Source organism: Ochotona curzoniae, unplaced genomic scaffold (genome assembly GCF_017591425.1).
Source record: "Ochotona curzoniae isolate NIBS_2020 unplaced genomic scaffold, NIBS_Ocur_1.0 contig_229, whole genome shotgun sequence".
In the NCBI taxonomy this organism is placed as follows: Eukaryota; Metazoa; Chordata; class Mammalia; order Lagomorpha; family Ochotonidae; genus Ochotona; species Ochotona curzoniae.
The window spans coordinates 53836-65845 of NW_024465403.1; positions in this window are offsets into that span (position 1 = coordinate 53836).

Sequence of the window (12010 nt, forward strand, 5' to 3'; positions counted from 1 at the left end):
ATTAAAAATAAACCTTTTAAGAAAACATTGTACTCCATAAACAACTTATTTGCCAATTAAGAATAATTTTTTACACAATAGAATCTGATAGCAATGAGATTCTGCATTTATCCATATTTTCCACCATGAATGCGTATGCACTTTACAGTATAAAAAAAATCTTGATTTTAAGATTTTTAATTTTTATTGGAAAGTCAGATATACAGAGAGAGGGGAGACAGAGATCTCCCGTCTGTTCACTAACTCCCCAAGAGGCTGCAATGGCCGGAGCTGTGCCAATTCGAAGCCAGGAGCCTCCTCCAGGTCTCCCACACAGGTACAGGGTCCCAAGGCTTTGGGCCATCCTAGACTGCTTTCCCAGGCTACAAGCAGAGAGCATGAGGGAAGTGGGGTCACCAGGATTAGAACCGGTGCCCATATGGAATCCCAGTGCATGTGAGGCAAGGACTTTAGCCATTAGATTAATGCGCTGGGCCCTGGCTTTTTTTTAAATTAATTAATTAATTAATTTAAAATAATGAGTTATAATGCTTAAAATTCTTAGGCAGTCCCTCGATAGCTGTGAAAATAAGACACCACTCCTCAGCTTGACATGCACGCTCCTTTCTAATCTGTTCTTATGCACTTGTCTCAACTTATCACCTTCCCAGAATTGATTTGCATACACCCATTCTTAAATACACCTGGACTCCATAAGGGCTTGAACAATGTTTTAGTAACTGGGGTGTCTGCAACTCCTAGCTGGGCAAATCAATAAATGAATAAACAAGGTTAACAAAATGAAAACAGATTCTAAATATGCTAGCTTACATGATTTGGAGAGAAAGTCTTGTAACAAAAAAAGGGGGAGGGGAGGAAGAAATGGTCAAGAATATGCAACATAAACAGCAAGTACAGAAACTGTAACCACACCTAACTGCCTTCACCCACTATAAGGAAAGCAAACTGGTATACGACGGATGAGATCATATGAATAGCTATAGAACAGTCTTTCACAGAAGGAACAAAGGTAGGGTGTGAGGAAATGATTCTCAAATCTAAGATGTTTACTGTCCTCCAGCACACTATCACAATCTTTTCTAATGATCTGTATCGTACAGAATGTAGGATCAAGCATAAAAACCATAACTATAGATGAAATACATACACTGAACAAGTGGCCGGTGTTGTGTTATAGCAAGTGAAATCACACCTGCAATGCCAGCATCCCATGCGGGCACCATGTTGTACCTGTCTGCTCCTCTTCAAATCCAGCCACCTGAGAATGGCCTGGGGAAAGCAGCAGAAGACTGCTCTGCTATCCATGTGGGAGACCTGTAAGAAGCTCCTGGCTTCAGCCTAGTCCCAGCCATTTGGAGACTAAACCACCAAATGGAAGCTCTGTCTCACCTCTCTCTGTAATCTTCACTTTCAAATTTAAAAAACCATATATTTTAAAAATGAAATGTGTATATATATACATATATATATACATATACACACATATATACATATATATCAAACATTTGCCTTATCTCTCACCTCTCAACCGCAAAACATATTCTATTACTTCTTGTCTTTTATTTTCTCCCTTTTTCTGAAAGACAATGCACACTACATTATCTCCCAAATGAAACAATGTAACTATAACTCACAAGGCAGATGCCTTGTGAAATTTAATTCTAATAGATTTAGTACATGAATGGAAAAATGTTCTCTCAACCTACAGCTAAAACAAGACTACACTTGAGGTTTCAATCCATTTTTCTCCAACTTCCTCACTTTCCGGAAGGAGGAAACAACAACAGCTACCACTTACTGAGTGCTTCCTGTACATCAGTCAAAGTTCTAAGATCTCAGAAGCACCATCCCAAGCTGTCTCCACAGTAGTCCTCTGAGATCCTGTGTCCTAACAGAATTCACCTCCACACAAGTTAGGCCTGGGCAGGGTAAGGAATTTGCAAGACAGGTGACAAGACGTATAGACACAGAGTTAGATGAATCCAAAGCTCACACTGTGAATTACTAATCTATATACAAGACAAACAATGAATTACTAAAGGTTATGAATGGCTGTAGGTAGTAAATTTCAAGCAATCCCACACAGCACTGTGGAACTCAAAACTCAAGAATAAACAGGTACGCAGTCAGTTAAGAATTTCTGGAATGAGTAAGTCTGGGCTGGAGCTCAAAGACCTTCGGAGGTCAAAGTGCAAGAGAAGGCAGCACACTATCACAATCTTTTCTAATGATCTATATCGTACAGAATGTAGGATCAAGCATAAAAACCATAACTATAGATGAAATACATACACTGAACAAGTGGCCGGTGTTGTGTTATAGCAAGTGAAATCACACCTGCAATGCCAGCATCCCATGCGGGCACCATGTTGTACCTGTCAGCTCCTCTTCAAATCCAGCCACCTGAGAATGGCCTGGGGAAAGCAGCAGAAGACTGCTCTGCTATCCATGTGGGAGACCTGTAAGAAGCTCCTGGCTTCAGCCTAGTCCCAGCCATTTGGAGACTAAACCACCAAATGGAAGCTCTGTCTCACCTCTCTCTGTAATCTTCACTTTTAAATTTAAAAAACCATATATTTTAAAAATGAAATGTGTATATATATACATATATATATGTTGGGGGCACTGACCATTTCCTGCCCTGTGATTGGCCCTTTGCCCTGATTGGTGTGCCTTGGTTCTCTTTAAGTTGATTGGTCAAGTTTGACAGTTAAGCGGGGGGCTTGGCGGGGGAGGGGCTGGAGCGTAACGGATATAACAGTCATAACGGACAACGGACAACGGTCACGACGGGACGGAGGAGCAGAATAAAAGCGCCTTGGAGACTCTCTCAAGTGTCGGGTGATTTCTTCCGCGGGACGGGAGGACCCCCGATATTTGGTGCCGTGACTCGGATAGAATATATCTGGTGCTGTGACTCGGATAGAAGATAACTGGCGCTGTGAATCGATAGAAGTCAGCTGGTGAACGCCAGGAAGGTAAGCTGAGCAGATCGCTCAGGGAGCCGCTTAGAGCGGGGAATTAGTTTACAACTGAGCTTTTTGCTCAGGAAGCCGCAGCAGCGGGGGGCCCATTTAAGCTGAGGTTTCAGGTTACCTCAGGGAGCCGCTGATAGCAGCGGGGACGTGCACGTCAAGTTCGCGGATTAGCGACGAGCCAAGTTCGCAGGGTAGCGACGAGTCGAGTTTAGTCGAGAGTCAGTTCGCGGGTAGCGACGAGTCGAGTTAGTCCAGTTTGCGGGTAGCGACCATTAAAGCTGGGTTTGCCGCCATTCAGGATCGCGGTTTGCCGCCATTCACCATCGCGGTTTACCGCCATTCACGATCGTGGTTTACCGCCATTCACGATCGTGGTTTGCCGCCATTCACGATCGTGGTTTGCCGCCATTCACGATCGCGGTTTGCCGCCATTCACGATCGCGGTTTACCGCCATTCACGATCGCGGTTTACCGCCATTCACGATCGCAGTTTACCGCCATTCAGGATTGCGATCTAGCGCCCATTCAAGTTCGCGGTTAACGATCAATTTCGCCATTTGACAATCGGTCAAGTTTGCAGGTTAGCGACGATCAGAGATGTTAAAAATATGGCCAATTTAACTTTTTCAGCGCACATGCAGCCTTTATTGCAGAAACTGCTGACGGTACTGTTGTTTTTGCAAACTATGCAGAGGATCGCTCCATGGTTTCTGGAGGAGGGCCTTTTGATCCTGCCACAATGGGAGCACTTAGGCAGAGACTTAGCTAAGGCAGAACACCAGGAGCCCCTTCCTCCAGGAACAGTCAGGATCTGGACATTGATTAAGTCTTGCCTGACTGATGGCACTGATAAATTCAGAGGACGTATACAGGAAGGTGAGAAAGTCTTATGGAAACGCAAAAAAAAAAAAAAAAAAATCAGAATGGATGGTTTGAAGATCCTTAATGATTTCCAGCAGGTATTGGGGTATACTAATTGGATCCAACCATATTTTTGTATTATTAGACAATGCCAAAATTGTGTCCCGTTTTTATCCCAGCCTTACTTTGGGGTTAGTCCCCGTGGTCTTATGCCTAATCATATATGGCAGATGGATGTTACCCATGTTCCCAGTTTTGGTCACCTTTCTTTTGTTCATGTCTCTATCAGTACCTGCTCTGGGGTTCTTTATGCCTCAGCTCATACAGAGGAAAAGGTTCAAGATGTTATATCTCACTGCCTTCAGGCTTTTGCAGCCTGGGGAGTCCCCCAGTGTTATAAGACTGATAATGGACCTGCCTATGCAGCCAAAGCATTTGATAAGTTTTGTTCTGAATTTGCAATTAAACACTCTACTGGCATCCCATATAATCCCACAGGCCAGGCTGTGGTAGAGCGTGCCCATGCAACTCTCAAAGCATTATTAATAAAACAAAAAGGGGGAGTAGGAGCCACCCTATATCCCAAAAGTCCTAAACATCAATTGGCTTTAGTTACTTATATTTTTAACTTTTTGATTCTGGATTTGGATGGCCATTCTGCTGCCGAACGCCACACTGTTGGCGCAGGCCCCTGCAAAGATTGGGTGATGTGGAAGGATGTTTTAACAAAACAATGGATGGGCCCGCATCCTGTCTTACGACGGACGCGAGGAGCGGTTTGTGTTTTTCCGCAGGATTCTGATGGACCGGTGTGGGTGCCAGAACGTTTGACGCGAGTGATAAGAAAGCCGGAGCAAGATGAACCTGTGGACGTGGTGGATGCTGACCAGCCTGATGTTCATTCAGATACCGAGAGGAGACAACCAGAATCTCCAGCTAAAACTGCACCATAAAAGGTGTGCAGCAAATATTGACTCGCTGTCTAGGGCCTTGGAAATGGCCCCCAGAATGGACTGCTGTCAAAGTACTGTGACTCCTAGAAGAGTAGCACCTGATCTTGCTGTGACCAATTTATTTCCTACCTGTTCAAATTGTGCCTTTGTGGGGTATAACTAAACATATGGTAACCCTGTTCAATCTGTTTCTGCTCAGTCTTGGAATGTCTGGGTACTTTGCACTAATAGGGGTGGGTGTTCAGATATATCAGCTTTTGCATTTATTGATAAGGTAGTGATAAGAAATTGTAATTATAGTAGTAATAGTTCTAGAATATGGGAAGAAAATGTTAAAGTTAATTGCAGTTGTTATGTTATCTATAATGCTATTTATGTATGTGTACAAGCTCCATTTATGTTTAATGTTTCCATGAGTGCTAATGTTACCCTTTTGAATTGCTCTGTAGTTAAGTGAGCCCTTAACCAGTGTTGGAATGGTTCTGGCACTGTGGTGCTGGTATGCATTCCACAACTTATTTCCATCATATGGGGATCTCTTGTGTGCTTAGTCTACCTGGAATGTGTGTCACTCCCTCTATTGTCACCAATGGTTCCCGAGCACTGAATTTGTCCAGAGAATTATCCGCTATGCTATCCCCTAGTGGAAGCTGGTCCATACGATTCGATAATTTGACATAGGAACTAAGATCCCAAATTATAGCCATAAATAGCATAAAAGTAGAGATTGCCACAGTAAAGCAATGGACAAATTGCATACTAAAGGATCTTTCCTTTGCACACCAATGGGCTGGTATAGTAGCCCTGGGCCTTATATCATTCTTTGGGGTCTGTGGATGCTTCATCCTTGAGCACAGCGTCAGCAGCAGTAACAGCAGCTGCTAGTGCAAGCTGTGCTTGCCCTTCACAACAGATAATCCCTAAAAGTCTGGCTAGGCATGCTGGACCGGTAGCCAGAGACGGGTAAGTATCCGATATGGCTTCACCAACCTAAGACAGGTGCCACGTTCCTAGCCACGTGGTTAGCCCATGATGGGTAAGGGGAGCCTGAACTCGGAACACCTAAGACAGGCACGGTCCCTTGCTTAATAAAACAAGAAGGGGGAGCTGTTGGGGGCACTGACCATTTCCTGCCCTGTGATTGGCCCTTTGCCCTGATTGGTGTGCCTTGGTTCTCTTTAAGTTGATTGGTCAAGTTTGACAGTTAAGCGGGGGGCTTGGCGGGGGAGGGGCTGGAGCGTAACGGATATAACGGTCATAACGGTCAACGGACAACGGTCACGACGGGACGGAGGAGCAGAATAAAAGCGCCTTGGAGACTCTCTCAAGTGTCGGGTGATTTCTTCCGCGGGACGGGAGGACCCCCGATATTTGGTACCGTGACTCGGATAGAATATATATACATATACACACATATATATACATATATATCAAACATTTGCCTTATCTCTCACCTCTCAACCGCAAAACATATTCTATTACTTCTTGTCTTTTATTTTCTCCCTTTTTCTGAAAGACAATGCACACTACATTATCTCCCAAATGAAACAATGTAACTATAACTCACAAGGCAGATGCCTTGTGAAATTTAATTCTAATAGATTTAGTACATGAATGGAAAAATGTTCTCTCAACCTACAGCTAAAACAAGACTACACTTGAGGTTTCAATCCATTTTTCTCCAACTTCCTCACTTTCCGGAAGGAGGAAACAACAACAGCTACCACTTACTGAGTGCTTCCTGTACATCAGTCAAAGTTCTAAGATCTCAGAAGCACCATCCCAAGCTGTCTCCACAGTAGTCCTCTGAGATCCTGTGTCCTAACAGAATTCACCTCCACACAAGTTAGGCCTGGGCAGGGTAAGGAATTTGCAAGACAGGTGACAAGACGTATAGACACAGAGTTAGATGAATCCAAAGCTCACACTGTGAATTACTAATCTATATACAAGACAAACAATGAATTACTAAAGGTTATGAATGGCTGTAGGTAGTAAATTTCAAGCAATCCCACACAGCACTGTGGAACTCAAAACTCAAGAATAAACAGGTACGCAGTCAGTTAAGAATTTCTGGAATGAGTAAGTCTGGGCTGGAGCTCAAAGACCTTCGGAGGTCAAAGTGCAAGAGAAGGCGTTCAAGGCAGAGCAAGAAAATGCAGAGGCTGGGGAGTAAGCAAGATGTAAATTCCTGCCTATCACCTACCCACCTCTGACCTCCAATTCCATCCGACCTCTATGCACTCTCTCTCCACCCACTCTGAACTGATGGATCATTCACCAAACAGGTGATTTCTTCACATCTCTATGCTTCAGTATAAGCTTTTCCCCATGCCTGAGTAGTTCTCACCTCACATCTCAGCAGACAAACATTTACTCAGCACAAAATTCATCCAGCCCCATCTGTGGACTCTTCCCTTCTTGGAGCAAAGTCTTCATTCTTCCTCTGCTCTCCATTAGCCTCCTTACAAGCTGCAAGCACACTAACACTGCCTTACAATTACCTGTTTACAAAACTCTCATTCTGTCCACACTGTAAGTCCTTTCTCTATGATTTGTTTGGTGCCCGCGGCATATGCTAATACTCAACCAATTTGGTTACATAAACTTTAGGTAGAAACACTAAGCGCTGATTCAGTCACCCTGTGAAGGCCTGAATATCATTATCTATGTCCAAAAATAATAATCATGGACCACGAACACCAGTGGCCCTGGCAAGCTAAGGCTGCTTTCTCCTGATGGAGCAGCACCATGCTCACTGACTCCAAGATCACCTTCCCTGGATCATCTTCCTCATCCAAACAGAATTCAATGTCTCCTGCTGTCCAAGGCACTTGCTATAAGCCTCTGCTTATCTGGCTCCTCAAGCTCCCAGATGCTATTTTGACAACAGCAAGCCCCAGACAGTGGTCATTATCTCCGCCTCTCTCTCTAAATCCACACTTCTTTAAATTCTGAACTTGGAGAACTCTACACCTAAAGGGCTTCCTTGCCTGCCTTCTGCTTCTCTTTAACTCCAGCCATGGCAACACAAGTCCCAAGACTACCTCAGAAGCTTTCAACTACTTCTGAGCCACTTCTTTTTTAAAGACCTTGAATGAACTCATGGGCACCTTTTAGTTTCTGGAAGTCCTTAACCATCCTAAAGACCAGGCTTGCCATTTCTGATAATGCCTTTCCTTTATTTTAGTCTGTAAACAGCTGAATTCCACCTGAAATTTCTTCATTTAAAAAAATGGTTTAAACCTAACAAGTTATACTAAATGTCGACTTTCACCACCTACTTTCAGTGTGTAACTTTAAATGAATCTGAGAAAGGCAAAATGCCACAAAACTGAGGACACTTCAAAAAGTTCATGCAAAAATGGAATTGACAGGCAAGTTTATTTTTGTGCTAAAGCACATTTTTAAAATCCATGCATGCTAGAAGGTCTTCATAAAGTTTGATAAAATGGTTATTCTAAAAAACTATCCATGAATTTCGGAACTTTTTTGTTCCAAAATTATCTTTTCATTTCATTTGTCCATCAGCATCTTTTATTTATTTATCGGAAAATCAGAGAGACAGACAAAGAGATCTTCATCTTACATTTCATTCCTTGTATGCCCAAAATAGCAAATGTTCTTTTAGGTTTGTATTTCCCTGTTTCAAGGATTTAAGCTAGGATACCCAAGCATGCTAAATAATAATGTTCAACAGTCATAGCTCTGTAATGTATTTCAAAAGGCCCAATTCTGCCAGTGTCTTCTGAGAAGATCAGGGAAGCAATAGAATTCTAGTCCTAATTTTATTATTCTCATTAAAAAAGACGACTAATTTCATCACCTATAGTGATTTCCTGTAGAGGCAAATAACAGCCTATATCATCAACATGTTACTCAGCATACCTCACTATTTTCTCTTTCATGAAAAGCCATGTTTTCATGGAAATTCACATAATTTAACATTACCAGTCTGTCCATACGCAAAGATGCATGCATTGTAGCCATCAAAAGCATTCTGAAGGATATTTTCCCCAAGGCACTTGAAAACATCATCTTGACCTGAAGAAAAGATAATGTTGTAAGCCAAAAGTACTCATGAACACTTTTTTTTAATCTCAAAACTGTACCATCAGCTTATTTATCTGTAATCAAGATTTTGAAACTTGGTAAGTTTCCCAAAGACTTACACACTTCAAGTTACTTCTAATTAGAACATCGAGGAGACTCAGTAAAAAATTTCCTATAACATATACTTGAATGCATTAGCAATGAGCACAAGGAGCCAATGAGCAGATAAAAATATTTGTATATATATACTTGGGACCTACATATACCTTTTTATATTCCACTCAGGCAATGCTTATATTCAAACTAGAGTTTTAGAACAATCATATACATCAAGTCCCTCTTTCCTTTTCCTCAATGATAATTTCTAGTTACACAGTGTATATTACATACTGTTTAGGACAGGGAACACCATAGTACCATCCTGAAATCTTCCCTTAGCTTTTTTTTTTTTTAAGATTTAATTTTATTTGAAAGAATCACAGAGAGGAGACAGAGATCTTCCATCAGCTGGTTCACTCCCCCAGTGGCCACAATGGCCAGGACTGAAGCCAAGAGGTTCATCTGTGATCCCACTGTGGACAGCAACAGCTCAAGTTCTTGGGCCATCTTCTGAAGCTTTTCCAGGCACATTAGTACAGAGCAAGATCAGAAGTGGAGCAACTGGGATTCAAACTGGTGCCCACATGAGATGTAGGCATTGCAGGCAGTGGTTTAATCTCCAAGCCACAACACTGGCCCCCTCCTTCAGCTTTTAATCACAACCACCAATAACAGTTATTTGGCCATGGACAAAATAAGAGACATCATTACTTGTGACACCAAGTTTCAAACATGATACGGAAAGAGGAAATGCACCATGTTTTGGTGATGGCATTCAATATGTCTCAGTTCCTAATTAATTGATCATACTTGATATTTGGGTAACTCTCAAAGTCATTACTGGGCCAGAATAAACTTTCACAACAGCTATAGAACAAAAGCAAATACAATATGGTGTTTCAATTTTTTTAGCTTACTTATATAAAGTAAACAAATTTAATATTTAATATTACAAGCAATTGCTAAGGGGTAGGAGTTTCACTCAGCTATTGAGATCTGCCTGGGGCACCAGCATCAGTCTAATGAGTCGAGCCTCCTGCGAAGCAAGAGGTGATAGCTAATGTGTTTAAACCCATCATCCACATGTGACCTGAACTGAGTCCCCAGGCTCCTGGCTTCAGTCCAGCCAAGGTCCAGTTGCCAACATTTGGGTAGTCAACCAATGGGTGGGAGATCTCTCTTATCTGTTTTTCTCATGTTTTAATAGACAGATTCTTAGAGTAGGTCTTACAGAATAGCAGGTTAAACCACCATTTGGGACACTCATATCTCATAGCAAAGTACCAATTTGAATTCTAATTACTCTGATTTCAATCCAGCATCCCAGATTTTGTACTTGAGAGGGTAGCAAATGATGGCCCAATTACTTTGGCCCTGTCACCTAGGTAGGAGATCTGCATGGAGTTCCTGGTTCTTGGCTTTGACTAGTCCATCCCCAGCTGCTGCTCCATGTTTCAAATGAATTTTTTTTAAAAATCAAATAGACAAATAAATGAAACTGCTTACAAACAGATAATTTATGCAGTTAGGAATAAAGGAAATAAAATGTTGTCACTGTAGTCCTACACTTGTGGAGAGGAGGAGGCAGACAGTTATCATTTAGGAGAATAATTAAAATAACCATGTGGAGCAAACAGAACATTCAGAGAGAATACGGTATGTTCCTCTCCACGACAGAGAGAAAAGTGAAGTTCTGACAGGTACACTGATTTGCTGAAAGCCGCAGGGGTGGTGAGGAGCACAGCTTGGGTTCCAGCCTGGGCTTCGTCTTCTCCTGGCTGGCACTCCTCTTCCTCCCCTCCTCCTCTGCCTGTCCAGGTCCATCACAGGTATCTCAGTGAATCTACATCCCTGCTGTGTGCCAACACATGTGTGTATATGTGTTTGTGTGGGAGAGAGTGTGTGTGACAAAGAGCTGTCATTGTGCACCCTATTCATACCATTTTACCATCTCATGCCAAGAACAGCACACTGTTCAATGCAAAACCAACAGTAAACACTGGAGGAAGTTATTCATACATGTTTTCAAAGTTCTACACAATGCTACTACAATAGGATATGGCAAAGAATTTCCCAGAACTTTCTTGACACTATCAAGAGTTAACAGGATGTGCTCATTACCTGCATACTTTTCTCTGACGGATTCATCCATAGACCAGAAACAATGATCATAAGCAAACACCTGTTGAAGAGTAAATTAAGAGAATGCATTAGAAAAAAATCTTACGACTCTTCACGTCAAAGCAGTCTCAAAACATTAACAAAATTATTCAAGATAATGAAATACAGACACTTGCAATAACACAGGCAAATTAAAATGTTTACAGTATTACATTAACAACAATCAATGAGTAATACACATCTATATTTTACTTGGAAAACGATTTACAATGCTACACGGGGAAAAAGGGTTACAAAACATTATTTGTGGGGCTAGTACTAGGGCATCCAAGTGGCCCCAATGGCCGGAGCTGAACTAATCAGAAAGCCAGGAGCCAGGAGCCTCTTCCAGCCCAAGGCCCTGGGCTGTCCTCGACTACTTTTCCAGGCCATAAGCAGGAGCTAGATGGGAAGCAGGGCCACAGGGATTAGAACTGGCACCTGTACAGGATCCTGGCACATGCAAGGCAAGGATCTTGGCTGCTAGGCTACTGCACCAGACCCACAAGTGATTTTTAAATAGTCATGCAATAGTTCCTCACATCTTTTCTGCCATCTCCAACCTCTGCTCAACACAAAATAAGGAAACAGGAAAAAACAAAACAAAAAACTACACCTTTTTGATGGCAAGGTGCAGTCTGACATACACAAAGAAGTAAAGGTCACACTCAATTACTTTTTTTCAGCATCAGAGTCTCAAACAGCCCTGTCTATATATGTTTTAGCAAAAATGATAGAGAATGAAGTCAGAATTCAACCATAGACCCTAAAACAAGAACAAAACCTCAGGAATGTGGCACAACTGAATACCCTGGAAACATCAAGTCAACTCAGAGAATTCACAAATAGAGTGCCCGTGCCTACTTTGGTGCTCCAGTACTCCTAGGGGACCAAAGACAGAGGGAG